General features: G+C 37.7%; 8 non-coding genes and 70 pseudogenes across 8 annotated transcripts; all 78 read left to right on the top strand.

The window, feature by feature from the left end:
• The first annotated feature begins 108 nt into the window (after nucleotides 1-108).
• Nucleotides 109-226, top strand: LOC148484471 (5S ribosomal RNA; annotated as a pseudogene).
• A 116-nt stretch (nucleotides 227-342) lies between these two features.
• Nucleotides 343-461, top strand: LOC148484472 (5S ribosomal RNA; annotated as a pseudogene).
• Nucleotides 462-576: 115 nt separating this feature from the next.
• Nucleotides 577-695, top strand: LOC148484473 (5S ribosomal RNA; annotated as a pseudogene).
• A 115-nt stretch (nucleotides 696-810) lies between these two features.
• Nucleotides 811-929, top strand: LOC148484474 (5S ribosomal RNA; annotated as a pseudogene).
• A 116-nt stretch (nucleotides 930-1045) lies between these two features.
• Nucleotides 1046-1164, top strand: LOC148484475 (5S ribosomal RNA; annotated as a pseudogene).
• Nucleotides 1165-1279: 115 nt separating this feature from the next.
• Nucleotides 1280-1398, top strand: LOC148484476 (5S ribosomal RNA; annotated as a pseudogene).
• Nucleotides 1399-1514: 116 nt separating this feature from the next.
• LOC148484477 (5S ribosomal RNA) lies at nucleotides 1515-1633 on the top strand. Its single transcript, XR_015871698.1, has one exon. It is a non-coding gene; the product is annotated as a 5S ribosomal RNA (ribosomal RNA).
• Nucleotides 1634-1984: 351 nt separating this feature from the next.
• LOC148484478 (5S ribosomal RNA) lies at nucleotides 1985-2103 on the top strand (annotated as a pseudogene).
• Nucleotides 2104-2219: 116 nt separating this feature from the next.
• On the top strand, nucleotides 2220-2338 carry LOC148484479 (5S ribosomal RNA; annotated as a pseudogene).
• A 115-nt stretch (nucleotides 2339-2453) lies between these two features.
• On the top strand, nucleotides 2454-2572 carry LOC148484480 (5S ribosomal RNA). The gene has a single exon (XR_015871699.1). It is a non-coding gene; the product is annotated as a 5S ribosomal RNA (ribosomal RNA).
• Nucleotides 2573-2688: 116 nt separating this feature from the next.
• Nucleotides 2689-2807, top strand: LOC148484481 (5S ribosomal RNA). The gene has a single exon (XR_015871700.1). It is a non-coding gene; the product is annotated as a 5S ribosomal RNA (ribosomal RNA).
• A 116-nt stretch (nucleotides 2808-2923) lies between these two features.
• Nucleotides 2924-3041, top strand: LOC148484482 (5S ribosomal RNA; annotated as a pseudogene).
• Nucleotides 3042-3392: 351 nt separating this feature from the next.
• Nucleotides 3393-3511, top strand: LOC148484483 (5S ribosomal RNA; annotated as a pseudogene).
• A 117-nt stretch (nucleotides 3512-3628) lies between these two features.
• On the top strand, nucleotides 3629-3747 carry LOC148484484 (5S ribosomal RNA; annotated as a pseudogene).
• Nucleotides 3748-3862: 115 nt separating this feature from the next.
• Nucleotides 3863-3981, top strand: LOC148484485 (5S ribosomal RNA; annotated as a pseudogene).
• A 116-nt stretch (nucleotides 3982-4097) lies between these two features.
• Nucleotides 4098-4216, top strand: LOC148484486 (5S ribosomal RNA; annotated as a pseudogene).
• A 351-nt stretch (nucleotides 4217-4567) lies between these two features.
• On the top strand, nucleotides 4568-4686 carry LOC148484487 (5S ribosomal RNA; annotated as a pseudogene).
• A 116-nt stretch (nucleotides 4687-4802) lies between these two features.
• LOC148484488 (5S ribosomal RNA) lies at nucleotides 4803-4921 on the top strand (annotated as a pseudogene).
• Nucleotides 4922-5036: 115 nt separating this feature from the next.
• Nucleotides 5037-5155, top strand: LOC148484489 (5S ribosomal RNA; annotated as a pseudogene).
• A 116-nt stretch (nucleotides 5156-5271) lies between these two features.
• Nucleotides 5272-5390, top strand: LOC148484490 (5S ribosomal RNA; annotated as a pseudogene).
• A 115-nt stretch (nucleotides 5391-5505) lies between these two features.
• On the top strand, nucleotides 5506-5624 carry LOC148484491 (5S ribosomal RNA; annotated as a pseudogene).
• A 116-nt stretch (nucleotides 5625-5740) lies between these two features.
• Nucleotides 5741-5859, top strand: LOC148484492 (5S ribosomal RNA; annotated as a pseudogene).
• Nucleotides 5860-5974: 115 nt separating this feature from the next.
• On the top strand, nucleotides 5975-6093 carry LOC148484493 (5S ribosomal RNA; annotated as a pseudogene).
• A 116-nt stretch (nucleotides 6094-6209) lies between these two features.
• On the top strand, nucleotides 6210-6328 carry LOC148484494 (5S ribosomal RNA; annotated as a pseudogene).
• A 115-nt stretch (nucleotides 6329-6443) lies between these two features.
• Nucleotides 6444-6562, top strand: LOC148484495 (5S ribosomal RNA). The gene has a single exon (XR_015871701.1). It is a non-coding gene; the product is annotated as a 5S ribosomal RNA (ribosomal RNA).
• Nucleotides 6563-6913: 351 nt separating this feature from the next.
• LOC148484496 (5S ribosomal RNA) lies at nucleotides 6914-7032 on the top strand (annotated as a pseudogene).
• Nucleotides 7033-7148: 116 nt separating this feature from the next.
• Nucleotides 7149-7267, top strand: LOC148484497 (5S ribosomal RNA; annotated as a pseudogene).
• A 116-nt stretch (nucleotides 7268-7383) lies between these two features.
• Nucleotides 7384-7502, top strand: LOC148484498 (5S ribosomal RNA; annotated as a pseudogene).
• A 115-nt stretch (nucleotides 7503-7617) lies between these two features.
• On the top strand, nucleotides 7618-7736 carry LOC148484499 (5S ribosomal RNA). The gene has a single exon (XR_015870865.1). It is a non-coding gene; the product is annotated as a 5S ribosomal RNA (ribosomal RNA).
• A 116-nt stretch (nucleotides 7737-7852) lies between these two features.
• On the top strand, nucleotides 7853-7970 carry LOC148484500 (5S ribosomal RNA; annotated as a pseudogene).
• A 351-nt stretch (nucleotides 7971-8321) lies between these two features.
• Nucleotides 8322-8440, top strand: LOC148484501 (5S ribosomal RNA; annotated as a pseudogene).
• Nucleotides 8441-8557: 117 nt separating this feature from the next.
• LOC148484502 (5S ribosomal RNA) lies at nucleotides 8558-8676 on the top strand (annotated as a pseudogene).
• Nucleotides 8677-8791: 115 nt separating this feature from the next.
• LOC148484503 (5S ribosomal RNA) lies at nucleotides 8792-8910 on the top strand (annotated as a pseudogene).
• A 116-nt stretch (nucleotides 8911-9026) lies between these two features.
• LOC148484504 (5S ribosomal RNA) lies at nucleotides 9027-9145 on the top strand (annotated as a pseudogene).
• A 351-nt stretch (nucleotides 9146-9496) lies between these two features.
• Nucleotides 9497-9615, top strand: LOC148484505 (5S ribosomal RNA; annotated as a pseudogene).
• A 115-nt stretch (nucleotides 9616-9730) lies between these two features.
• Nucleotides 9731-9849, top strand: LOC148484506 (5S ribosomal RNA; annotated as a pseudogene).
• Nucleotides 9850-9965: 116 nt separating this feature from the next.
• On the top strand, nucleotides 9966-10084 carry LOC148484507 (5S ribosomal RNA). Its single transcript, XR_015871702.1, has one exon. It is a non-coding gene; the product is annotated as a 5S ribosomal RNA (ribosomal RNA).
• Nucleotides 10085-10200: 116 nt separating this feature from the next.
• On the top strand, nucleotides 10201-10318 carry LOC148484508 (5S ribosomal RNA; annotated as a pseudogene).
• A 116-nt stretch (nucleotides 10319-10434) lies between these two features.
• On the top strand, nucleotides 10435-10553 carry LOC148484509 (5S ribosomal RNA; annotated as a pseudogene).
• Nucleotides 10554-10903: 350 nt separating this feature from the next.
• Nucleotides 10904-11022, top strand: LOC148484510 (5S ribosomal RNA; annotated as a pseudogene).
• A 116-nt stretch (nucleotides 11023-11138) lies between these two features.
• LOC148484511 (5S ribosomal RNA) lies at nucleotides 11139-11257 on the top strand (annotated as a pseudogene).
• Nucleotides 11258-11373: 116 nt separating this feature from the next.
• Nucleotides 11374-11492, top strand: LOC148484512 (5S ribosomal RNA; annotated as a pseudogene).
• Nucleotides 11493-11608: 116 nt separating this feature from the next.
• On the top strand, nucleotides 11609-11726 carry LOC148484513 (5S ribosomal RNA; annotated as a pseudogene).
• A 351-nt stretch (nucleotides 11727-12077) lies between these two features.
• LOC148484514 (5S ribosomal RNA) lies at nucleotides 12078-12196 on the top strand (annotated as a pseudogene).
• Nucleotides 12197-12313: 117 nt separating this feature from the next.
• LOC148484515 (5S ribosomal RNA) lies at nucleotides 12314-12432 on the top strand. The gene has a single exon (XR_015870701.1). It is a non-coding gene; the product is annotated as a 5S ribosomal RNA (ribosomal RNA).
• A 116-nt stretch (nucleotides 12433-12548) lies between these two features.
• LOC148484516 (5S ribosomal RNA) lies at nucleotides 12549-12667 on the top strand (annotated as a pseudogene).
• A 116-nt stretch (nucleotides 12668-12783) lies between these two features.
• LOC148484517 (5S ribosomal RNA) lies at nucleotides 12784-12902 on the top strand (annotated as a pseudogene).
• Nucleotides 12903-13488: 586 nt separating this feature from the next.
• Nucleotides 13489-13607, top strand: LOC148484518 (5S ribosomal RNA; annotated as a pseudogene).
• A 116-nt stretch (nucleotides 13608-13723) lies between these two features.
• On the top strand, nucleotides 13724-13842 carry LOC148484519 (5S ribosomal RNA; annotated as a pseudogene).
• A 115-nt stretch (nucleotides 13843-13957) lies between these two features.
• Nucleotides 13958-14076, top strand: LOC148484520 (5S ribosomal RNA; annotated as a pseudogene).
• Nucleotides 14077-14192: 116 nt separating this feature from the next.
• On the top strand, nucleotides 14193-14311 carry LOC148484521 (5S ribosomal RNA; annotated as a pseudogene).
• A 115-nt stretch (nucleotides 14312-14426) lies between these two features.
• On the top strand, nucleotides 14427-14545 carry LOC148484522 (5S ribosomal RNA; annotated as a pseudogene).
• A 116-nt stretch (nucleotides 14546-14661) lies between these two features.
• Nucleotides 14662-14780, top strand: LOC148484523 (5S ribosomal RNA; annotated as a pseudogene).
• Nucleotides 14781-14896: 116 nt separating this feature from the next.
• LOC148484524 (5S ribosomal RNA) lies at nucleotides 14897-15015 on the top strand (annotated as a pseudogene).
• Nucleotides 15016-15131: 116 nt separating this feature from the next.
• Nucleotides 15132-15250, top strand: LOC148484525 (5S ribosomal RNA; annotated as a pseudogene).
• A 351-nt stretch (nucleotides 15251-15601) lies between these two features.
• On the top strand, nucleotides 15602-15720 carry LOC148484526 (5S ribosomal RNA; annotated as a pseudogene).
• Nucleotides 15721-15836: 116 nt separating this feature from the next.
• On the top strand, nucleotides 15837-15955 carry LOC148484527 (5S ribosomal RNA; annotated as a pseudogene).
• Nucleotides 15956-16070: 115 nt separating this feature from the next.
• Nucleotides 16071-16189, top strand: LOC148484528 (5S ribosomal RNA; annotated as a pseudogene).
• A 116-nt stretch (nucleotides 16190-16305) lies between these two features.
• On the top strand, nucleotides 16306-16424 carry LOC148484529 (5S ribosomal RNA; annotated as a pseudogene).
• Nucleotides 16425-16540: 116 nt separating this feature from the next.
• On the top strand, nucleotides 16541-16659 carry LOC148484530 (5S ribosomal RNA; annotated as a pseudogene).
• Nucleotides 16660-16774: 115 nt separating this feature from the next.
• On the top strand, nucleotides 16775-16893 carry LOC148484531 (5S ribosomal RNA; annotated as a pseudogene).
• A 115-nt stretch (nucleotides 16894-17008) lies between these two features.
• Nucleotides 17009-17127, top strand: LOC148484532 (5S ribosomal RNA; annotated as a pseudogene).
• Nucleotides 17128-17244: 117 nt separating this feature from the next.
• Nucleotides 17245-17363, top strand: LOC148484533 (5S ribosomal RNA; annotated as a pseudogene).
• Nucleotides 17364-17479: 116 nt separating this feature from the next.
• LOC148484534 (5S ribosomal RNA) lies at nucleotides 17480-17598 on the top strand (annotated as a pseudogene).
• A 116-nt stretch (nucleotides 17599-17714) lies between these two features.
• LOC148484535 (5S ribosomal RNA) lies at nucleotides 17715-17833 on the top strand (annotated as a pseudogene).
• A 586-nt stretch (nucleotides 17834-18419) lies between these two features.
• On the top strand, nucleotides 18420-18538 carry LOC148484536 (5S ribosomal RNA; annotated as a pseudogene).
• Nucleotides 18539-18654: 116 nt separating this feature from the next.
• On the top strand, nucleotides 18655-18773 carry LOC148484537 (5S ribosomal RNA; annotated as a pseudogene).
• A 115-nt stretch (nucleotides 18774-18888) lies between these two features.
• Nucleotides 18889-19007, top strand: LOC148484538 (5S ribosomal RNA; annotated as a pseudogene).
• A 116-nt stretch (nucleotides 19008-19123) lies between these two features.
• LOC148484539 (5S ribosomal RNA) lies at nucleotides 19124-19242 on the top strand (annotated as a pseudogene).
• Nucleotides 19243-19357: 115 nt separating this feature from the next.
• On the top strand, nucleotides 19358-19476 carry LOC148484540 (5S ribosomal RNA; annotated as a pseudogene).
• A 116-nt stretch (nucleotides 19477-19592) lies between these two features.
• Nucleotides 19593-19711, top strand: LOC148484541 (5S ribosomal RNA; annotated as a pseudogene).
• Nucleotides 19712-19827: 116 nt separating this feature from the next.
• LOC148484542 (5S ribosomal RNA) lies at nucleotides 19828-19946 on the top strand (annotated as a pseudogene).
• A 116-nt stretch (nucleotides 19947-20062) lies between these two features.
• LOC148484543 (5S ribosomal RNA) lies at nucleotides 20063-20181 on the top strand (annotated as a pseudogene).
• Nucleotides 20182-20766: 585 nt separating this feature from the next.
• LOC148484544 (5S ribosomal RNA) lies at nucleotides 20767-20885 on the top strand. The gene has a single exon (XR_015871395.1). It is a non-coding gene; the product is annotated as a 5S ribosomal RNA (ribosomal RNA).
• Nucleotides 20886-21001: 116 nt separating this feature from the next.
• LOC148484545 (5S ribosomal RNA) lies at nucleotides 21002-21120 on the top strand (annotated as a pseudogene).
• Nucleotides 21121-21235: 115 nt separating this feature from the next.
• Nucleotides 21236-21354, top strand: LOC148484546 (5S ribosomal RNA; annotated as a pseudogene).
• Nucleotides 21355-21470: 116 nt separating this feature from the next.
• On the top strand, nucleotides 21471-21589 carry LOC148484547 (5S ribosomal RNA; annotated as a pseudogene).
• Nucleotides 21590-21705: 116 nt separating this feature from the next.
• On the top strand, nucleotides 21706-21824 carry LOC148484548 (5S ribosomal RNA; annotated as a pseudogene).
• Nucleotides 21825-21829: the final 5 nt, after the last annotated feature.

Raw genomic sequence — 21829 nt, forward strand, 5'->3', positions numbered from 1 at the left:
CTGCCATAACATTCTTTTCTATTACATTTTACATTTAATTTTTTCAACTTATCATTGAATTTACTTGAGTTAAGAAGTAAAAGTGGTCTAAATTTAAAGCTTTTGAGCACCTACAGCCAAACCACAGTGGACATGCCCAATCTCATCTGATCTTGGAAACTATGCAGTGTTGGGCCTGGTTAGTACTTGGATGGGAGACCACCTGGAATACCAGGAGCTGTAGGTAATTTTATACTGCCAGAACATTCTTTTCTATTACATTTTACATTTAATTTTTTCAACTTATCAATGAATTTCCTTGAGTTAAGAAGTAATAGAGGTCTAAAGTTAATACTTTTGAGCACCTACAGCCAATCCACACTGGACATGCCAAATCTCGTCTGATCTTGGAAGCTATGCAGTGTTGGGCCTGGTTAGTACTTAAATGGGAGACCACCTGGGAATACTAGGTGCTGAAGGTAATTTTATACTGCCATAACATTCTTTTCTATTACATTTTACATTTCATTTTTCAACTTATCATTGAATTTACTTGAGTTAAGAAGTAAAAGAAGTCTAAAGTTAATGTCTTTGAGCACCTACAGCCAAACCACACTGGACATGCCCAATCTCGTCTGATCTTGGAAGCTATGCAGTATTGGGCCTGGTTAGTACTTGGATGGGAGACCACCTGGGAATACCAGGTGCAGTAGGTAATTTTATACTCCCATAACATTCTTTTCTATTACATTTTACATTTAATTTTTTCAACTTAACAATGAATTTACTTGAGTTAAGAAGTAATAGAGGTCTAAATTTAATGTTTTGAGCACCTACAGCCAAACCACACTGGACATTCCCAATCTCGTCTGATCTTGGAAGCTATGCAGTGTTGGGCCTGGTTTGTACTTGGATGGGAGACCACCTTGGAATACCAGGTGCTGTTGGTAATTTTAGACAGCCAAAACATTCTTTTCTATTACATTCTACATTTCATTTTTACAACTTATCAATGAATTTACTTGAGTTAAGAAGTAAAAGAGGTCTAAAGTTAATGGTTTTGAGCACCTACAGCCAAACCACACTAGACATGCCCAATCTTGTCTGATCTTGGAAGCTATGCAGTGTTGGGCCTGGTTAGTACTTGGATGGGAGACCACCTGGGAATACTAGGTGCTGTAGGTTATTTTATACTGCCATAATATTCTTTTCTATTACATTTTACATTTCATTTTTCAACTTATCATTGAATTTACTTGAGTTAAGAAGTAAAAGAGGTCTAAAGTTAATGTTTTTGAGCACCTACAGCCAAACCACACTGGACATGCCCAATCTCGTCTGAACTTGGAAGCTAGGCAGTGTTGGGCCTTGTTAGTACTTGGATGGGAGACCACCTGGGATTACCAGGTGCTGTAGGTAATTTTATACTGCCATAACATTCTTTTCTATTACATTTTAAATTTAATTTTTTCAACTTATCAATGAATTTACTTGAGTTAAGAAGTAATAGAGGTCTAAAGTTAATGTTTTTGAGCACCTACAGCCAAACCACACTGGACATGCCCAATCTCGTCTGATCTTGGAAGCTATGCAGTGTTGGGCCTGGTTAGTACTTGGATGGGAGACCACCTGGGAATACCAGGTGCTGTAGGTAATTTTATACTGCCATAACATTCTTTTCTATTACATTTTACATTTAATTTTTTCAACTTATCAATGAATTTACTTGAGTTAAGAAGTAATACAGGTCTAAAGTTAATGTTTTTGAGCACCTACAGCCAAACCACACTGGACATGCCCAATCTCGTCTGATCTTGGAAGCTGTGCAGTGTTGGGACTGGTTAGAACTTGGATGGGAGACTACCTAGGAATCCCTGGTGATGTAGGTAATTTTAAACTGCCATAACTACCTTTTCTATTACATTTTACATTTAATTTTTTCAACTTATCAATGAATTTACTTGTGTTAAGAAGTAAAAGAGGTCTAAATTTAATGCTTTTGATCACCTACAGCCAAACCACAGTGGACATCCCGAATCTCGTCTGATCTTGGAAGCTATGCAGTGTTGAGCCTGGTTAGTACTTGGATGGGAGACCACCTGGGAATACCAGGTGCTGTAGGTAATTTTATGCAGCCATAACATTCTTTTCTATTATATTTTACATTTAATTTTTTCAACTTATCAATGAATTTACTTGAGTTAAGAAGTAAAAGAGGTCTAAAGTTAATGTTTTTGAGCACCTACAGCCAAACCACACTGGACATGCCAAATCTCGTCTGATCTTGGAAGCTATGCAGTGTTGGGCCTGGTTAGTACTTAGATGGGAGACCACCTGGGAATACTAGGTGCTGAAGCTAATTTTATACTGCCATAACATTCTTTTCTATTACATTTTACATTTCATTTTTCAACTTATCATTGAATTTACTTGAGTTAAGAAGTAAAAGAAGTCTAAAGTTAATGTCTTTGAGCACCTACAGCCAAACCACACTGGACATGCCCAATCTCGTCTGATCTTGGAAGCTATGCAGTGTTGGGCCTGGTTAGTACTTGGATGGGAGACCACCTGGGAATACCAGGTGCTGTAGGTAATTTTATACTGCCATAACAGTCTTTTCTATTACATTTTACATTTAATTTTTTCAACTTATCAATGAATTTACTTGAGTTAAGAAGTAATAGAGGTCTAAAGTTAATGTTTTTGAGCACCTACAGCCAAACCACACTGGACATGCCCAATCTCGTCTGATCTTGGAAGCTATGCAGTGTTGGGCCTGGTTAGTACTTGGATGGGAGACCACCTGGGAATACCAGGTGCTGTAGGTAATTTTATACTGCTATAACATTCTTTTCTATTACATTTTACATTTAATTTTTTCAACTTATCATTGAATTTACTTGAGTTAAGAAGTAAAAGAGGTCTAAATTTAAAGCTTTTGAGTACCTACAGCCAAACCACAGTGGACATGCCCAATCTCGTCTGATCTTGGAAGCTATGCAGTGTTGGGCCTGGTTAGTACTTGGATGGGAGACCACCTGGAATACCAGGAGCTGTAGGTAATTTTATACTGCCAGAACATTCTTTTCTATTACATTTTACATTTAATTTTTTCAACTTATCAATGAATTTCCTTGAGTTAAGAAGTAATAGAGGTCTAAAGTTAATACTTTTGAGCACCTACAGCCAATCAACACTGGACATGCCCAATCTCGTCTTATCTTGGTAGCTATGCAGTGTTGGGTATGGTCAGAACTTGGATGGGAGACCACCTGGGAAAACCAGGTGCAGTAGGTAATTTTATACTGCCATAACATTCTTTTCTATTACATTTTACATTTAATTTTTTCAACTTATCAATGAATTTACTTGAGTTAAGAAGTAATACAGGTCTAAAGTTAATGATTTTGAGCATCTACAGTCAAACCACACTGGACATGCCCAATCTCGTCTGATCTTGGAAGCTATGCAGTGTTGGGCCTGGTTTGTACTTGGATGGGAGACCACCTGGGAATACCAGTTGCTGTAGGTAATTTTAGACAGCCAAAATCATTCTTTTTTATTACATTTTACATTTGATTTTTTCAACTTATCAATGAATTTACTTGAGTTAAGAAGTAAAAGAGGTCTAAAGTTAATGTTTTTGAGTACCTACAGCCAAACCACACTGGACATGCCCAATCTTGTCTGATCTTGGAAGCTATGCAGTGTTGGGCCTGGTTAGTACTTAGATGGGCGACCACCTGGGAATACCAGGTGCTGTAGGTAATTTTATACTGCCATAACATTCTTTTCTATTACATTTTACATTTCATTTTTCAACTTATCATTGAATTTACTTGAGTTAAGAAGTAAAAGAGGTCTAAAGTTAATGTTTTTGAGCACCTTCAGCCAAACCACACTGGACATGCCCAATCTCGTCTGATCTTGGAAGCTATGCAGTGTTGGGCCTGGTTAGTACTTGGATGGGAAACCACCTGGGAATACCAGGTGCTGTAGGTAATTTTATACTGCCATAACAGTCTTTTCTATTACATTTTACATTTGATTTTTTCAACTTATAAATGAATTTACTTGTGTTAAGAAGTAAAAGCGGTCTAAATTTAATGCATTTGAGCACCTACAGCCAAACCACAGTGGACATGCCCAATCTCGTCTGATCTTGGAAGCTATGCAGTGTTGGGCCTGGTTAGTACTTGGATGGGAGACCACCTGGGAATACCAGGAGATGTAGGTAATTTTATACTGCCAGAACATTCTTTTCTATTACATTTTACATTTAATTTTTTCAACTTATCAATGAATTTCCTTGAGTTAAGAAGTAATAGAGGTCTAAAGTTAATACTTCTGAGCACCTACAGCCAATCCACACTGGACATGCCCAATCTCGTCTTATCTTGGTAGCTATGCAGTGTTGGGTAAGGTCAGAACTTGGATGGGAGACCACCTGGGAAAACCAGGTGCAGTAGGTAATTTTATACTGCCAGAACATTCTTTTCTATTACATTTTACATTTAATTTTTTCAACTTATCAATGAATTTACTTGAGTTAAGAAGTAATACAGGTCTAAAGTTATTGTTTTTGAGCACCTACAGCCAAACCACACTGGACATGCCCAATCTCGTCTGATCTTGGAAGCTATGCAGTGTTGGGCCTGGTTAGTACTTGGATGGGAGACCACCTGGGAATACCAGGAGCTGTAGGTAATTTTATACTGCCAGAACATTCTTTTCTATTACATTTTACATTTAAATTTTTCATCTTATCAATGAATTTACTTGAGTTAAGAAGTAATAGAGGTCTAAAGTTAATGTTTTTGAGCACCTACTGCCAAACCACACTGGACATGCCCAATCTCGTCTGATCTTGGAAGCTATGCAGTGTTGTGCCTGGTTAGTACTTGGATGGGAGACCACCTGGGAATACCAGGTGCTGTAGGTAATTTTATGCAGCCATAACATTCTTTTCTATTACATTTTACATTTAATTTTTCAACTTATCAATTAATTTACTTGAGTTAAGAAGTAATACAGGTCTAAAGTTAATGTTTTTGAGCACTTACAGCCAAACCACACTGGACATGCCCAATCTCGTCTGATCTTGGAAGCTATGCAGTGTTGGGACTGGTTAGTACTTGGATTGGTGACTACCTAGGAATCCCAGGTGCTGTAGGTAATTTTAAACTGCCATAAAATTCTTTTCTATTACATTTTACATTTAATTTTTTCAACTTATCAATGAATTTACTTGTGTTAAGAAGTAAAAGCGGTCTAAATTTAATGCTTTTGAGCACCTACAGCCAAACCACAGTGGACATGCCCAATCTCGTCTGATCTTGGAAGCTATGCAGTGTTGGGCCTGGTAAGTACTTGGATGGGAGACCACCTGGGAATACCAGGAGCTGTAGGTAATTTTATACTGCCAGAACATTCTTTTCTATTACATTTTACATTTAATTTTTTCAACTTAACAATGAATTTACTTGAGTTAAGAAGTAATAGAGGTCTAAATTTAATGTTTTGAGCACCTACAGCCAAACCACACTGGACATGCCCAATCTCGTCTGATCTTGGAAGCTATGCAGTGTTGGGCCTGGTTTGTACTTGGATGGGAGACCACCTTGGAATACCAGGTGCTGTAGGTAATTTTAGACAGCCAAAACATTCTTTTCTATTACATTCTACATTTCATTTTTTCAACTTATCAATGAATTTACTTGAGTTAAGAAGTAAAAGAGGTCTAAAGTTAATGGTTTTGAGCACCTACAGCCAAACCACACTAGACATGCCCAATCTCGTCTGATCTTGGAAGCTATGCAGTGTTGGGCCTGGTTAGTACTTGGATGGGAGACCACCTGGGAATACTAGGTGCTGTAGGTTATTTTATACTGCCATAATATTCTTTTCTATTACATTTTACATTTCATTTTTCAACTTATCATTGAATTTACTTGAGTTAAGAAGTAAAAGAGGTCTAAAGTTAATGTTTTTGAGCACCTACAGCCAAACCACACTGGACATGCCCAATCTCGTCTGAACTTGGAAGCTAGGCAGTGTTGGGCCTTGTTAGTACTTGGATGGGAGACCACCTGGGATTACCAGGTGCTGTAGGTAATTTTATACTGCCATAACATTCTTTTCTATTACATTTTAAATTTAATTTTTTCAACTTATCAATGAATTTACTTGAGTTAAGAAGTAATAGAGGTCTAAAGTTAATGTTTTTGAGCACCTACAGCCAAACCACACTGGACATGCCCAATCTCGTCTGATCTTGGAAGCTATGCAGTGTTGGGCCTGGTTAGTACTTGGATGGGAGACCACCTGGGAATACCAGGAGCTGTAGGTAATTTTTTACTGCCATAACATTCTTTTCTATTACATTTTACATTTAATTTTTCAACTTATCATTGAATTTACTTGAGTTAAGAAGTAAAAGAGGTCTAAAGTTAATGTTTTTGAGCACCTACAGCCAAACCACACTGGACATGCCCAATCTCGTCTGATCTTGGAAGCTATGCAGTGTTGGGCCTGGTTAGTACTTGGATGGGAGACCACCTGGGAATACCAGGTGCTGTAGGTAATTTTATACTGCCATAACATTCTTTTCTATTACATTTTACATTTATATTTTTCAACTTATCAATGAATTTCCTTGAGAAAAGAAGTAATAGAGGTCTAAAGTTAATACTTTTGAGCACCTACAGCCAATCCACACTGGACATGCCCAATCTCGTCTTTTCTTGGTAGCTATGCAGTGTTGTGCCTGGTCAGTACTTTGATGGGAGACCACCTGGGAAAACCAGGTGCAGTAGGTAATTTTATACTGCCATAACATTCTTTTCTATTACATTTTACATTTAATTTTTTCAACTTATCAATGAATTTACTTGAGTTAAGAAGTAATACAGGTCTAAAGTTAATGTTTTTGAGCACCTACAGCCAAACCACACTGGACATGCCCAATCTCGTCTGATCTTGGAAGCTGTGCAGTGTTGGGACTGGTTAGTACTTGGATGGGAGACTACCTAGGAATCCCTGGTGCTGTAGGTAATTTTAAACTGCCATAACTACCTTTTCTATTACATTTTACATTTAATTTTTTCAACTTATCAATGAATTTACTTGTGTTAAGAAGTAAAAGAGGTCTAAATTTAATGCTTTTGAGCACCTACAGCCAAACCACACTGGACATCCCCAATCTCGTCTGATCTTGGAAGCTATGCAGTGTTGAGCCTGGTTAGTACTTGGATGGGAGACCACCTGGGAATACCAGGTGCTGTAGGTAATTTTATGCAGCCATAACTTTCTTTTCTATTATATTTTACATTTAATTTTTTCAACTTATCAATGAATTTACTTGAGTTAAGAAGTAAAAGAGGTCTAAAGTTAATGTTTTTGAGCACCTACAGCCAAACCACACTGGACATGCCAAATCTCGTCTGATCTTGGAAGCTATGCAGTGTTGGGCCTGGTTAGAACTTAGATGGGAGACCACCTGGGAATACTAGGTGCTGAAGGTAATTTTATACTGCCATAACATTCTTTTCTATTACATTTTACATTTCATTTTTCAACTTATCATTGAATTTACTTGAGTTAAGAAGTAAAAGATGTCTAAAGTTAATGTTTTTGAGCACCTACAGCCAAACCACACTGGACATGCCCAATCTCGTCTGATCTTGGAAGCTATGCAGTGTTGGGCCTGGTTAGTACTTGGATGGGAGACCACCTGGGAATACCGGGTGCTGTAGGTAATTTTATACTGCCATAACATTCTTTTCTATTACATTTTACATTTAATTTTTTCAACTTATCATTGAATTTACTTGAGTTAAGACGTAAAAGCGGTCTAAATTTAAAGCTTTTGAGTACCTACAGCCAAACCACAGTGGACATGCCCAATCTCGTCTGATCTTGGAAGCTATGCAGTGTTGGGCCTGGTTAGTACTTGGATGGGAGACCACCTGGAATACCAGGAGCTGTAGGTAATTTTATACTGCCAGAACATTCTTTTCTATTACATTTTACATTTAATTTTTTCAACTTATCAATGAATTTCCTTGAGTTAAGAAGTAATAGAGGTCTAAAGTTAATACTTTTGAGCACCTACAGCCAATCCACACTGGACATGCCCAATCTCGTCTTATCTTGGTAGCTATGCAGTGTTGGGTATGGTCAGAACTTGGATGGGAGACCACCTGGGAAAACCAGGTGCAGTAGGTAATTTTATACTGCCATAACATTCTTTTCTATTACATTTTACATTTAATTTTTTCAACTTATCAATGAATTTACTTGAGTTAAGAAGTAATACAGGTCTAAAGTTAATGATTTTGAGCATCTACAGTCAAACCACACTGGACATGCCCAATCTCGTCTGATCTTGGAAGCTATGCAGTGTTGGGCCTGGTTTGTACTTGGATGGGAGACCACCTGGGAATACCAGGGGCTGTAGGTAATTTTAGACAGCCAAAATCATTCTTTTTTATTACATATTACATTTGATTTTTTCAACTTATCAATGAATTTACTTGAGTTAAGAAGTAAAAGAGGTCTAAAGTTAATGTTTTTGAGTACCTACAGCCAAACCACACTGGACATGCCCAATCTCGTCTGATCTTGGAAGCTATGCAGTGTTGGGCCTGGTTAGTACTTAGATGGGCCACCACCTGGGAATACCAGGTGCTGTAGGTAATTTTATACTGCCATAACATTCTTTTCTATTACATTTTACATTTCATTTTTCAACTTATCATTGAATTTACTTGAGTTAAGAAGTAAAAGAGGTCTAAAGTTAATGTTTTTGAGCACCTTCAGCCAAACCACACTGGACATGCCCAATCTCGTCTGATCTTGGAAGCTATGCAGTGTTGGGCCTGGTTAGTACTTGGATGGGAAACCACCTGGGAATACCAGGTGCTGTAGGTAATTTTATACTGCCATAACAGTCTTTTCTATTACATTTTACATTTGATTTTTTTAACTTATCAATGAATTTACTTGTGTTAAGAAGTAAAAGCGGTCTAAATTTAATGCTTTTGAGCACCTACAGCCAAACCACAGTGGACATGCCCAATCTCGTCTGATCTTGGAAGCTATGCAGTGTTGGGCCTGGTTAGTACTTGGATGGGAGACCACCTGGGAATACCAGGAGATGTAGGTAATTTTATACTGCCAGAACATTCTTTTCTATTACATTTTACATTTAATTTTTTCAACTTATCAATGAATTTCCTTGAGTTAAGAAGTAATAGAGGTCTAAAGTTAATACTTCTGAGCACCTACAGCCAATCCACACTGGACATGCCCAATCTCATCTTATCTTGGTAGCTATGCAATGTTGGGTAAGGTCAGAACTTGGATGGGAGACCACCTGGGAAAACTAGGTGCAGTAGGTAATTTTATACTGCCATAACATTCTTTTCTATTACATTTTACATTTAATTTTTTCAACTTATCATTGAATTTACTCGAGTTAAGAAGTAAAAGCGGTCTAAATTTAAAGCTTTTGAGCACCTGCAGCCAAACCACAGTGGACATGCCCAATCTCGTCTGATCTTGGAAGCTATGCAGTGTTGGGCCTGGTTAGTACTTGGATGGGAGACCACCTGGGAATACTAGGTGCTGTAGGTAATTTTATACTGCCAGAACGTTCTTTTCTATTACATTTTACATTTAATTTTTCAACTTATCATTGAATTTACTTGAGTTAAGAAGTAAAAGAAGTCTAAAGTTAATGTCTTTGAGCACCTTCAGCCAAACCATACTGGACATGCCCAATCTCGTCTGATCTTGGAAGCTATGCAGTGTTGGGCCTGGTTAGTACTTGGATGGGAGACCACCTGGGAATACCAGGTGCTGTAGGTAATTTTATACTGCCATAACAGTCTTTTCTATTACATTTTACATTTAATTTTTTCAACTTATCAATGAATTTACTTGAGTTAAGAAGTAATAGAGGTCTAAAGTTAATGTTTTTGAGCACCTACAGCCAAACCACACTGGACATGCCCAATCTCGTCTGATCTTGGAAGCTATGCAGTGTTGGGCCTGGTTAGTACTTGGATGGGAGACCACCTGGGAATACCAGGTGCTGTAGGTAATTTTATACTGCCATAACATTCTTTTCTATTACATTTTACATTTAATTTTTTCAACTTATCATTGAATTTACTCGAGTTAAGAAGTAAAAGCGGTCTAAATTTAAAGCTTTTGAGCACCTGCAGCCAAACCACAGTGGACATGCCCAATCTCGTCTGATCTTGGAAGCTATGCAGTGTTGGGCCTGGTTAGTACTTGGATGGGAGACCACCTGGAATACCAGGAGCTGTAGGTAATTTTATACTGCCAGAACAGTCTTTTCTATTACATTTTACATTTGATTTTTTCAACTTATCAATGAATTTACTTGTGTTAAGAAGTAAAAGTGGTCTAAATTTAATGCTTTTGAGCACCTACAGCCAAACCACAGTGGACATGCCCAATCTCGTCTGATCTTGGAAGCTATGCAGTGTTGGGCCTGGTTAGTACTTGGATGGGAGACCACCTGGGAATACCAGGAGATGTAGGTAATTTTATACTGCCGAACATTCTTTTCTATTACATTTTACATTTAATTTTTTCAACTTATCAATGAATTTCCTTGAGTTAAGAAGTAATAGAGGTCTAAAGTTAATACTTCTGAGCACCTACAGCCAATCCACACTGGACATGCCCAATCTCGTCTTATCTTGGTAGCTATGCAATGTTGGGTAAGGTCAGAACTTGGATGGGAGACCACCTGGGAAAACTAGGTGCAGTAGGTAATTTTATACTGCCATAACATTCTTTTCTATTACATTTTACATTTAATTTTTTCAACTTATCAATGAATTTACTTGAGTTAAGAAGTAATACAGGTCTAAAGTTATTGTTTTTGAGCACCTACAGCCAAACCACACTGGACATGCCCAATCTCGTCTGATCTTGGAAGCTATGCAGTGTTGGGCCTGGTTAGTACTTGGATGGGAGACTACCTGGGAATACCAGGAGCTGTAGGTAATTTTATACTGCCAGAACGTTCTTTTCTATTACATTTTACATTTAACTTTTTCAACTTATCAATGAATTTACTTGAGTTAAGAAGTAATAGAGGTCTAAAGTTAATGTTTTTGAGCACCTACTGCCAAACCACACTGGACATGCCCAATCTCGTCTGATCTTGGAAGCTATGCAGTGTTGTGCCTGGTTAGTACTTGGATGGGAGACCACCTGGGAATACCAGGTGCTGTAGGTAATTTTATGCAGCCATAACATTCTTTTCTATTACATTTTACATTTAATTTTTTCAACTTATCAATGAATTTACTTGAGTTAAGAAGTAATAGAGGTCTAAAGTTAATGTTTTTGAGCACCTACAGCCAAACCACACTGGACATGCCCAATCTCGTCTGATCTTGGAAGCTATGCAGTGTTTGGCCTGGTTAGTACTTGGATGGGAGACCACCTGGGAATACCAGGTGCTGTAGGTAATTTTATACTGCCATAACATTCTTTTCTATTACATTTTACATTTAATTTTTTCAACTTATCATTGAATTTACTTGAGTTAAGAAGTAAAAGCGGTCTAAATTTAAAGCTTTTGAGCACCTGCAGCCAAACCACAGTGGACATGCCCAATCTCGTCTGATCTTGGAAGCTATGCAGAGTTGGGCCTGGTTAGTACTTGGATGGGAGACCACCTGGAATACCAGGAGCTGTAGGTAATTTTATACTGCCAGAACATTCTTTTCTATTACATTTTACATTTAATTTTTTCAACTTATCAATGAATTTCCTTGAGTTAAGAAGTAATAGAGGTCTAAAGTTAATACTTTTGAGCACCTACAGCCAATCCACACTGGACATGCCCAATCTCGTCTTATCTTGGTAGCTATGCAGTTTTGGGTATGGTCAGAACTTGGATGGGAGACCACCTGGGAAAACCAGGTGCAGTAGGTAATTTTATACTGCCATAACATTCTTTTCTATTACATTTTACATTTAATTTTTTCAACTTATCAATGAATTTACTTGAGTTAAGAAGTAATACATGTCTAAAGTTAATGATTTTGAGCATCTACAGTCAAACCACACTGGACATGCCCAATCTCGTCTGATCTAGGAAGCTATGCAGTGTTGGGCCTGGTTTGTACTTGGATGGGAGACCACCTGGGAATACCAGGTGCTGTAGGTAATTTTAGACAGCCAAAATCATTCTTTTTTATTACATTTTACATTTGATTTTTTCAACTTATCAATGAATTTACTTGAGTTAAGAAGTAAAAGAGGTCTAAAGTTAATGTTTTTGAGTACCTACAGCCAAACCACACTGGACATGCCCAATCTCGTCTGATCTTGGAAGCTATGCAGTGTTGGGCCTGGTTAGTACTTAGATGGGCGACCACCTGGGAATACCAGGTGCTGTAGGTAATTTTATACTACCATAACATTCTTTTCTATTACATTTTACATTTAATTTTTTCAACTTATCAATGAATTTACTTGAGTTAAGAAGTAATAGAGGTCTAAAGTTAATGTTTTTGAGCACCTACAGCCAAACCACACTGGACATGCCCAATCTCGTCTGATCTTGGAAGCTATGCAGTGTTGGGCCTGGTTAGTATTTGGATGGGAGACCACCTGGGAATACCAGGTGCTGTAGGTAATTTTATACTGCCATAACATTCTTTTCTATTACATTTTACATTTAATTTTTTCAACTTATCATTGAATTTACTTGAGTTAAGAAGTAAAAGCGGTCTAAATTTAATGCTTTTGAGCACCTACAGCCAAACCACACTGGACATGCCCAATCTCGTCTGATCTTGGAAGCTATGCAGTGTTGGGCCTGGTTAGTACTTGGATGGGAGACCACCTGGGAATACCAGGAGCTGTAGGTAGTTTTATACTGCCAGAACATTCTTTTCTATTACATTTTACATTTAATTTTTTCAACTTATCAATGAATTTCCTTGAGTTAAGAAGTAATAGAGGTCTAAAGTTAATACTTTTGAGCACCTACAGCCAATCCACACTGGACATGCCCAATCTCGTCTTATCTTGGTAGCTATGCAGTGTTGGGTATGGTCAGAACTTGGATGGGAGACCACCTAGGAAAACCAGGTGCAGTAGGTAATTTTATACTGCCATAACATTATTTTCTATTACATTTTACATTACATTTTTTCAACTTAGCAATGAATTTACTTGAGTTAAGAAGTAAAAGATGTCTAAAGTTAATATTTTTCAGCACCTATAGCCAAACCACACTGGACATGGCCAATGTTGTTTGATCTTGGAAGCTATGCAGTGTTGGGCATGGTCAGTACTTGGATGGGAGACCACCTGGGAATACCAGGACCTGTAGGTAATTTTATACTGCCAGAACATTCTTTTCTATTACATTTTACATTTAATTTTTTCAACTTATCAATGAATTTACTTGAGTTAAGAAGTAATAGAGGTCTAAATTTAATGCATTTGAGCACCTACAGCCGAATCACACTGGACATGCCCAATCTCGTCTCATCTTGGAAGCTATGCAGTGTTGGGCCTGGTTTGTACTTGGATGGGAGACCACCTGGGAATACCAGGTGCTGTAGGTAATTTTAGACAGCCAAAACATTCTTTTCTATTACATTCTACATTTCATTTTTTCAACTTATCAATGAATTTACTTGAGTTAAGAAGTAAAAGAGGTCTAAAGTTAATGGTTTTGAGCACCTACAGCCAAACCACACTGGACATGCCCAATCTCGTCTGATCTTGGAAGCTATGCAGTGTTGGGCCTGGTTAGTACTTGGATGGGAGACCACCTGGGAATACTAGGTGCTGTAGGTAATTTTATACTGCCATAACATTCTTTTCTATTACATTTTACATTTCATTTTTCAACTTATCATTGAATTTACTTGAGTTAAGAAGTAAAAGAGGTCTAAAGTTAATGTTTTTGAGCACCTACAGCCAAACCACACTGGACATGCCCAATCTCGTCTGAACTTGGAAGCTAGGCAGTGTTGGGCCTGGTTAGTACTTGGATGGGAGACCACCTGGGATTACCAGGTGCTGTAGGTAATTTTATACTGCCATAACATTCTTTTCTATTACATTTTAAATTTAATTTTTTCAACTTATCAATGAATTTACTTGAGTTAAGAAGTAATAGATGTCTAAAGTTAATGTTTTTGAGCACCTACAGCCAAACCACACTGGACATGCCCAATCTCGTCTGATCTTGGAAGCTATGCAGTGTTGGGCCTGGTTAGTACTTGGATGTGAGACCACCTGGGAATACCAGGAGCTGTAGGTAATTTTATACTGCCATAACATTCTTTTCTATTAAATTTTACATTTAATTTTTCAACTTATCATTGAATTTACTTGAGTTAAGAAGTAAAAGAGGTCTAAAGTTAATGTTTTTGAGCACATACAGCCAAACTACACTGGACATGCCCAATCTCGTCAGATCTTGGAAGCTATGCAGTGTTGGGCCTGGTTAGTACTTTGATGGGAGACCACCTGGGAATACCAGGTGCTGTAGGTAATTTTATACTGCCATAACATTCTTTTCTATTACATTTTACATTTAATTTTTTCAACTTATCAATGAATTTACTTGTGTTAAGAAGTAAAAGCGGTCTAAATTTAACGCTTTTGAGCACCTACAGCCAAACCACAGTGGACATGCCCAATCTCGTCTGATCTTGGAAGCTATGCAGTGTTGGGCCTGGTTAGTACTTGGATGGGAGACCACCTGGGAATACCAGGAGCTGTAGTTAATTTTATACTACCATAACATTCTTTTCTATTACATTTTACATTTAATTTTTTCAACTTATAAATGAATTTACTTGAGTTAAGAAGTAATAGAGGTCTAAAGTTAATGTTTTTGAGCACCTACAGCCAAACCACACTGGATATGCCCAATATTGTCTGATCTTGGAAGCTATGCAGTGTTGGGCCTGGTTAGTATTTGGATGGGAGACCACCTGGGAATACCATGTGCTGTAGGTAATTTTATACTGCCATAACATTCTTTTCTATTACATTTTACATTTAATTTTTTCAACTTATCATTGAATTTACTTGAGTTAAGAAGTAAAAGCGGTCTAAATTTAATGCTTTTGAGCACCTACAGCCAAACCACAGTGGACATGCCCAATCTCGTCTGATCTTGGAAGCTATGCAGTGTTGGGCCTGGTTAGTACTTGGATGGGAGACCACCTGGGAATACCAGGAGCTGTAAGTAATTTTACACTGCCAGAACATTCTTTTCTATTACATTTTACATTTAATTTTTTCAACTTATCAATGAATTTCCTTGAGTTAAGAAGTAATAGAGGTCTAAAGTTAATACTTTTGAGCACCTACAGCCAATCCACACTGGACATGCCCAATCTCGTCTTATCTTGGTAGCTATGCAGTGTTGGGTATGGTCAGAGCTTGGATGGGAGACCACCTGGGAAAACCAGGTGCAGTAGGTAATTTTATACTGCCATAACATTCTTTTCTATTACATTTTACATTACATTTTTTCAACTTAGCAATGAATTTACTTGAGTTAAGAAGTAAAAGATGTCTAAAGTTAATATTTTTCAGCACCTATAGCCAAACCACACTGGACATGGCCAATGTCGTTTGATCTTGGAAGCTATGCAGTGTTGGGCATGGTTAGTACTTGGATGGGAGACCACCTGGGAATACCAGGAGCTGTAGGTAATTTTATACTGCCATAACATTCTTTTCTATTACATTTTACATTTAATTTTTTCAACTTATCAATGAATTTACTTGAGTTAAGAAGTAATAGAGGTCTAAAGTTAATGTTTTTGAGCACCCACAGCCAAACCACAGTGGACATGCCCAATCTTGTCTGATCTTGGAAGCTATGCAGTGTTCGGCCTGGTTAGTACTTGGATGGGAGACCACCTGGGAATACCAGGAGCTGTAGGTAATTTTATACTGCCTTAACATTCTTTTCTATTACATTTTACATTTAATTTTTCAACTTATCATTGAATTTACTTGAGTTAAGAAGTAATACAGGTCTAAAGTTATTGTTTTTGAGCACCTACAGCCAAACCACACTGGACATGCCCAATCTCGGCTGATCTTGGAAGCTATGCAGTGTTGGGCCTGGTTAGTACTTGGATGGGAGACCACCTGGGAATACCAGGAGCTGTAGGTAATTTTATACTGCCAGAACATTCTTTTCTATTACATTTTACATTTACATTTTTCAACTTATCAATGAATTTACTTGAGTTAAGAAGTAATAGAGGTCTAAAGTTAATGTTTTTGAGCACCTACTGCCAAACCACAGTGGACATGCCCAATCTCGTCTGATCTTGGAAGCTATGCAGTGTTGTGCCTGGTTAGTACTTGGATGGTAGTCCACCTGGGAATACCAGGTGCTGTAGGTAATTTTATGCAGCCATAACATTCTTTTCTATTACATTTTACATTTAATTTTTTCAACTTATCAATGAATTTACTTGAGTTAAGAAGTAAAAGAGGTCTAAAGTTAATGTTTTTGAGCACCTACAGCCAAACCACACTGGACATGCCCAATCTCGTCTGATCTTGGAAGGTATGCAGTGTTGGGCCTGGTTAGTACTTGGATGGGAGACCACCTGGGAATACCAGGATCTGTAGGTAATTTTATACTGCCATAACATTCTTTTCTATTACATTTTACATTTAATTTTTCAACTTATCATTCAATTTACTTGAGTTAAGAAGTAAAAGAGGTCTAAAGTTAATACTTTTGAGCACCTACAGCCAATCCACACTGGACATGCCCAATCTCATCTGATCTTGGAAGCTATGCGGTGTTGGGCATGGTCAGTACTTGGATGGGAGACCACCTGGGAAAACCAGGTGCAGTAGGTACTTTTATACTGCCTTAACATTCTTTTCTATTACATTTTACATTTAATTTTTCAACTTATCAATGAATTTACTTGAGTTAAGAAGTAATAGAGGTCTAAAGTTAATGTTTTTGAGCACCTACAGCCAAACCACACTGGACATGCCCAATCTCGTCTGATCTTGGAAGCTATGCAGTGTTGGGACTGGTTAGTACTTGGATGGGAGACTACATAGGAATCCCAGGTGCTGTAGGTAATTTTATACTGCCATAACATTCTTTTCTATTACATTTTACATTTAATTTTTTTCAACTTATCAATGAATTTACTTGTGTTAAGAAGTAAAAGCGGTCTAAATTTAACGCTTTTGAGCACCTACAGCCAAACCACAGTGGACATGCCCAATCTCGTCTGATCTTGGAAGCTATGCAGTGTTGGGCCAGGTTACTACTTGGATGGGAGACCACCTGGGAATACCAGGAGCTGTAGGTAATTTTATACTACCATAACATTCTTTTCTATTACATTTTACATTTAATTTTTTCAACTTATCAATGAATTTACTTGAGTTAAGAAGTAATAGAGGTCTAAAGTTAATGTTTTTGAGCACCTACAGCCAAACCACACTGGACATGCCCAATCTCGTCTGATCTTGGAAGCTATGCAGTGTTGGGCCTGGTTAGTATTTGGATGGGAGACCACCTGGGAATACCAGGTGCTGTAGGTAATTTTATACTGCCATAACATTCTTTTCTATTACATTTTACATTTAATTTTTTCAACTTATCATTGAATTTACTTGAGTTAAGAAGTAAAAGCGGTCTAAATTTAATGCTTTTGAGCACCTACAGCCAAACCACAGTGGACATGCCCAATCTCGTCTGATCTTGGAAGCTATGCAGTGTTGGGCCTGGTTAGTACTTGGATGGGAGACCACCTGGGAATACCAGGAGCTGTAGGTAGTTTTATACTGCCAGAACATTCTTTTCTATTACATTTTACATTTAATTTTTTCAACTTATCAATGAATTTCCTTGAGTTAAGAAGTAATAGAGGTCTAAAGTTAATACTTTTGAGCACCTACAGCCAATCCACACTGGACATGCCCAATCTCGTCTTATCTTGGTAGCTATGCAGTGTTGGGTATGGTCAGAACTTGGATGGGAGACCACCTAGGAAAACCAGGTGCAGTAGGTAATTTTATACTGCCATAACATTATTTTCTATTACATTTTACATTACATTTTTTCAACTTAGCAATGAATTTACTTGAGTTAAGAAGTAAAAGATGTCTAAAGTTAATATTTTTCAGCACCTATAGCCAAACCACACTGGACATGGCCAATGTTGTTTGATCTTGGAAGCTATGCAGTGTTGGGCATGGTCAGTACTTGGATGGGAGACCACCTGGGAATACCAGGACCTGTAGGTAATTTTATACTGCCAGAACATTCTTTTCTATTACATTTTACATTTAATTTTTTCAACTTATCAATGAATTTACTTGAGTTAAGAAGTAATAGAGGTCTAAATTTAATGCATTTGAGCACCTACAGCCAAACCACACTGGACATGCCCAATCTCGTCTGATCTTGGAAGCTATGCAGTGTTGGGCCTGGTTTGTACTTGGATGGGAGACCACCTGGGAATACCAGGTGCTGTAGGTAATTTTAGACAGCCAAAACATTCTTTTCTATTACATTCTACATTTCATTTTTTCAACTTATCAATGAATTTACTTGAGTTAAGAAGTAAAAGAGGTCTAAAGTTAATGGTTTTGAGCACCTACAGCCAAACCACACTGGACATGCCCAATCTCGTCTGATCTTGGAAGCTATGCAGTGTTGGGCCTGGTTAGTACTTGGATGGGAGACCACCTGGGAATACTAGGTGCTGTAGGTAATTTTATACTGCCATAACATTCTTTTCTATTACATTTTACATTTCATTTTTCAACTTATCATTGAATTTACTTGAGTTAAGAAGTAAAAGAGGTCTAAAGTTAATGTTTTTGAGCACCTACAGCCAAACCACACTGGACATGCCCAATCTCGTCTGAACTTGGAAGCTAGGCAGTGTTGGGCCTGGTTAGTACTTGGATGGGAGACCACCTGGGATTACCAGGTGCTGTAGGTAATTTTAAACTGCCATAACATTCTTTTCTATTACATTTTAAATTTATTTTTTTCAACTTATCAATGAATTTACTTGAGTTAAGAAGTAATAGATGTCTAAAGTTAATGTTTTTGAGCACCTACAGCCAAACCACACTGGACATGCCCAATCTCGTCTGATCTTGGAAGCTATGCAGTGTTGGGCCTGGTTAGTACTTGGATGTGAGACCACCTGGGAATACCAGGAGCTGTAGGTAATTTTATACTGCCATAACATTCTTTTCTATTAAATTTTACATTTAATTTTTCAACTTATCATTGAATTTACTTGAGTTAAGAAGTAAAAGAGGTCTAAAGTTAATGTTTTTGAGCACCTACAGCCAAACTACACTGGACATGCCCAATCTCGTCAGATCTTGGAAGCTATGCAGTGTTGGGCCTGGTTAGTACTTTGATGGGAGACCACCTGGGAATACCAGGTGCTGTAGGTAATTTTATACTGCCATAACATTCTTTTCTATTACATTTTACATTAAATTTTTTCAACTTATCAATGAATTTACTTGTGTTAAGAAGTAAAAGCGGTCTAAATTTAACGCTTTTGAGCACCTACAGCCAAACCACAGTGGACATGCCCAATCTCGTCTGATCTTGGAAGCTATGCAGTGTTGGGCCTGGTTAGTACTTGGATGGGAGACCACCTGGGAATACCAGGAGCTGTAGGTAATTTTATACTACCATAACATTCTTTTCTATTACATTTTACATTTAATTTTTTCAACTTATAAATGAATTTACTTGAGTTAAGAAGTAATAGAGGTCTAAAGTTAATGTTTTTGAGCACCTACAGCCAAACCACACTGGACATGCCCAATATTGTCTGATCTTGGAAGCTATGCAGTGTTGGGCCTGGTTAGTATTTGGATGGGAGACCACCTGGGAATACCATGTGCTGTAGGTAATTTTATACTGCCATAACATTCTTTTCTATTACATTTTACATTTAATTTTTTCAACTTATCATTGAATTTACTTGAGTTAAGAAGTAAAAGCGGTCTAAATTTAATGCTTTTGAGCACCTACTGCCAAACCACAGTGGACATGCCCAATCTCGTCTGATCTTGGAAGCTATGCAGTGTTGGGCCTGGTTAGTACTTGGATGGGAGACCACCTGGGAATACCAGGAGCTGTAGGTAATTTTATACTGCCAGAACATTCTTTTCTATTACATTTTACATTTAATTTTTTCAACTTATCAATGAATTTCCTTGAGTTAAGAAGTAATAGAGGTCTAAAGTTAATACTTTTGAGCACCTATAGCCAATCCACACTGGACATGCCCAATCTTGTCTTATCTTGGTAGCTATGCAGTGTTGGGTATGGTCAGAACTTGGATGGGAGACCACCTGGGAAAACCAGGTGCAGTAGGTAATTTTATACTGCCATAACATTCTTTTCTATTACATTTTACATTACATTTTTTCAACTTAGCAATGAATTTACTTGAGTTAAGAAGTAAAAGATGTCTAAAGTTAATATTTTTCAGCGCATATAGCCAAACCACACTGGACATGGCCAATGTCGTTTGATCTTGGAAGCTATGCAGTGTTGGGCATGGTCAGTACTTGGATGGGAGACCACCTGGGAATACCAGGAGCTGTAGGTAATTTTATACTGCCATAACATTCTTTTCTATTAAATTTTACATTTAATTTTTCAACTTATCATTGAATTTACTTGAGTTAAGAAGTAAAAGAGGTCTAAAGTTAATGTTTTAGAGCACCTACAGCCAAACCACACTGGACATGCCCAATCTCATCTGATCTTGGAAGCTATGCAGTGTTGGGCCTGGTTAGTACTTGGATGGGAGACCACCTGGGAATACCAGGTGCTGTAGGTAATTTTATACTGCCATAACATTCTTTTCTATTACATTTTACATTTAATTTTTTCAACTTATCAATGAATTTACTTGAGTTAAGAAGTAATAGATGTCTAAAGTTAATGTTTTTGAGCACCTACAGCCAAACCACACTGGACATGCCCAATCTCGTCTGATCTTGGAAGCTATGCAGTGTTGGGCCTGGTTAGTACTTGGATGTGAGACCACCTGGGAATACCAGGAGCTGTAGGTAATTTTATACTGCCATAACATTCTTTTCTATTAAATTTTACATTTAATTTTTCAACTTATCATTGAATTTACTTGAGTTAAGAAGTAAAAGAGGTCTAAAGTTAATGTTTTTGAGCACCTACAGCCAAACTACACTGGACATGCCCAATCTCGTCAGATCTTGGAAGCTATGCAGTGTTGGGCCTGGTTAGTACTTTGATGGGAGACCACCTGGGAATACCAGGTGCTGTAGGTAATTTTATACTGCCATAACATTCTTTTCTATTACATTTTACATTTCATTTTTTCAACTTATCAATGAATTTACTTGTGTTAAGAAGTAAAAGCGGTCTAAATTTAACGCTTTTGAGCACCTACAGCCAAACCACAGTGGACATGCCCAATCTCGTCTGATCTTGGAAGCTATGCAGTGTTGGGCCTGGTTAGTACTTGGATGGGAGACCACCTGGGAATACCAGGAGCTGTAGGTAATTTTATACTACCATAACATTCTTTTCTATTACATTTTACATTTAATTTTTTCAACTTATAAATGAATTTACTTGAGTTAAGAAGTAATAGAGGTCTAAAGTTAATGTTTTTGAGCACCTACAGCCAAACCACACTGGACATGCCCAATATTGTCTGATCTTGGAAGCTATGCAGTGTTGGGCCTGGTTAGTATTTGGATGGGAGACCACCTGGGAATACCATGTGCTGTAGGTAATTTT

The sequence above is a fragment of the Taudactylus pleione genome, unplaced genomic scaffold, assembly GCF_031769625.1.
Source record: "Taudactylus pleione unplaced genomic scaffold, aTauple2 ptg000550l, whole genome shotgun sequence".
Classification (NCBI taxonomy): domain Eukaryota; kingdom Metazoa; phylum Chordata; class Amphibia; order Anura; family Myobatrachidae; genus Taudactylus; species Taudactylus pleione.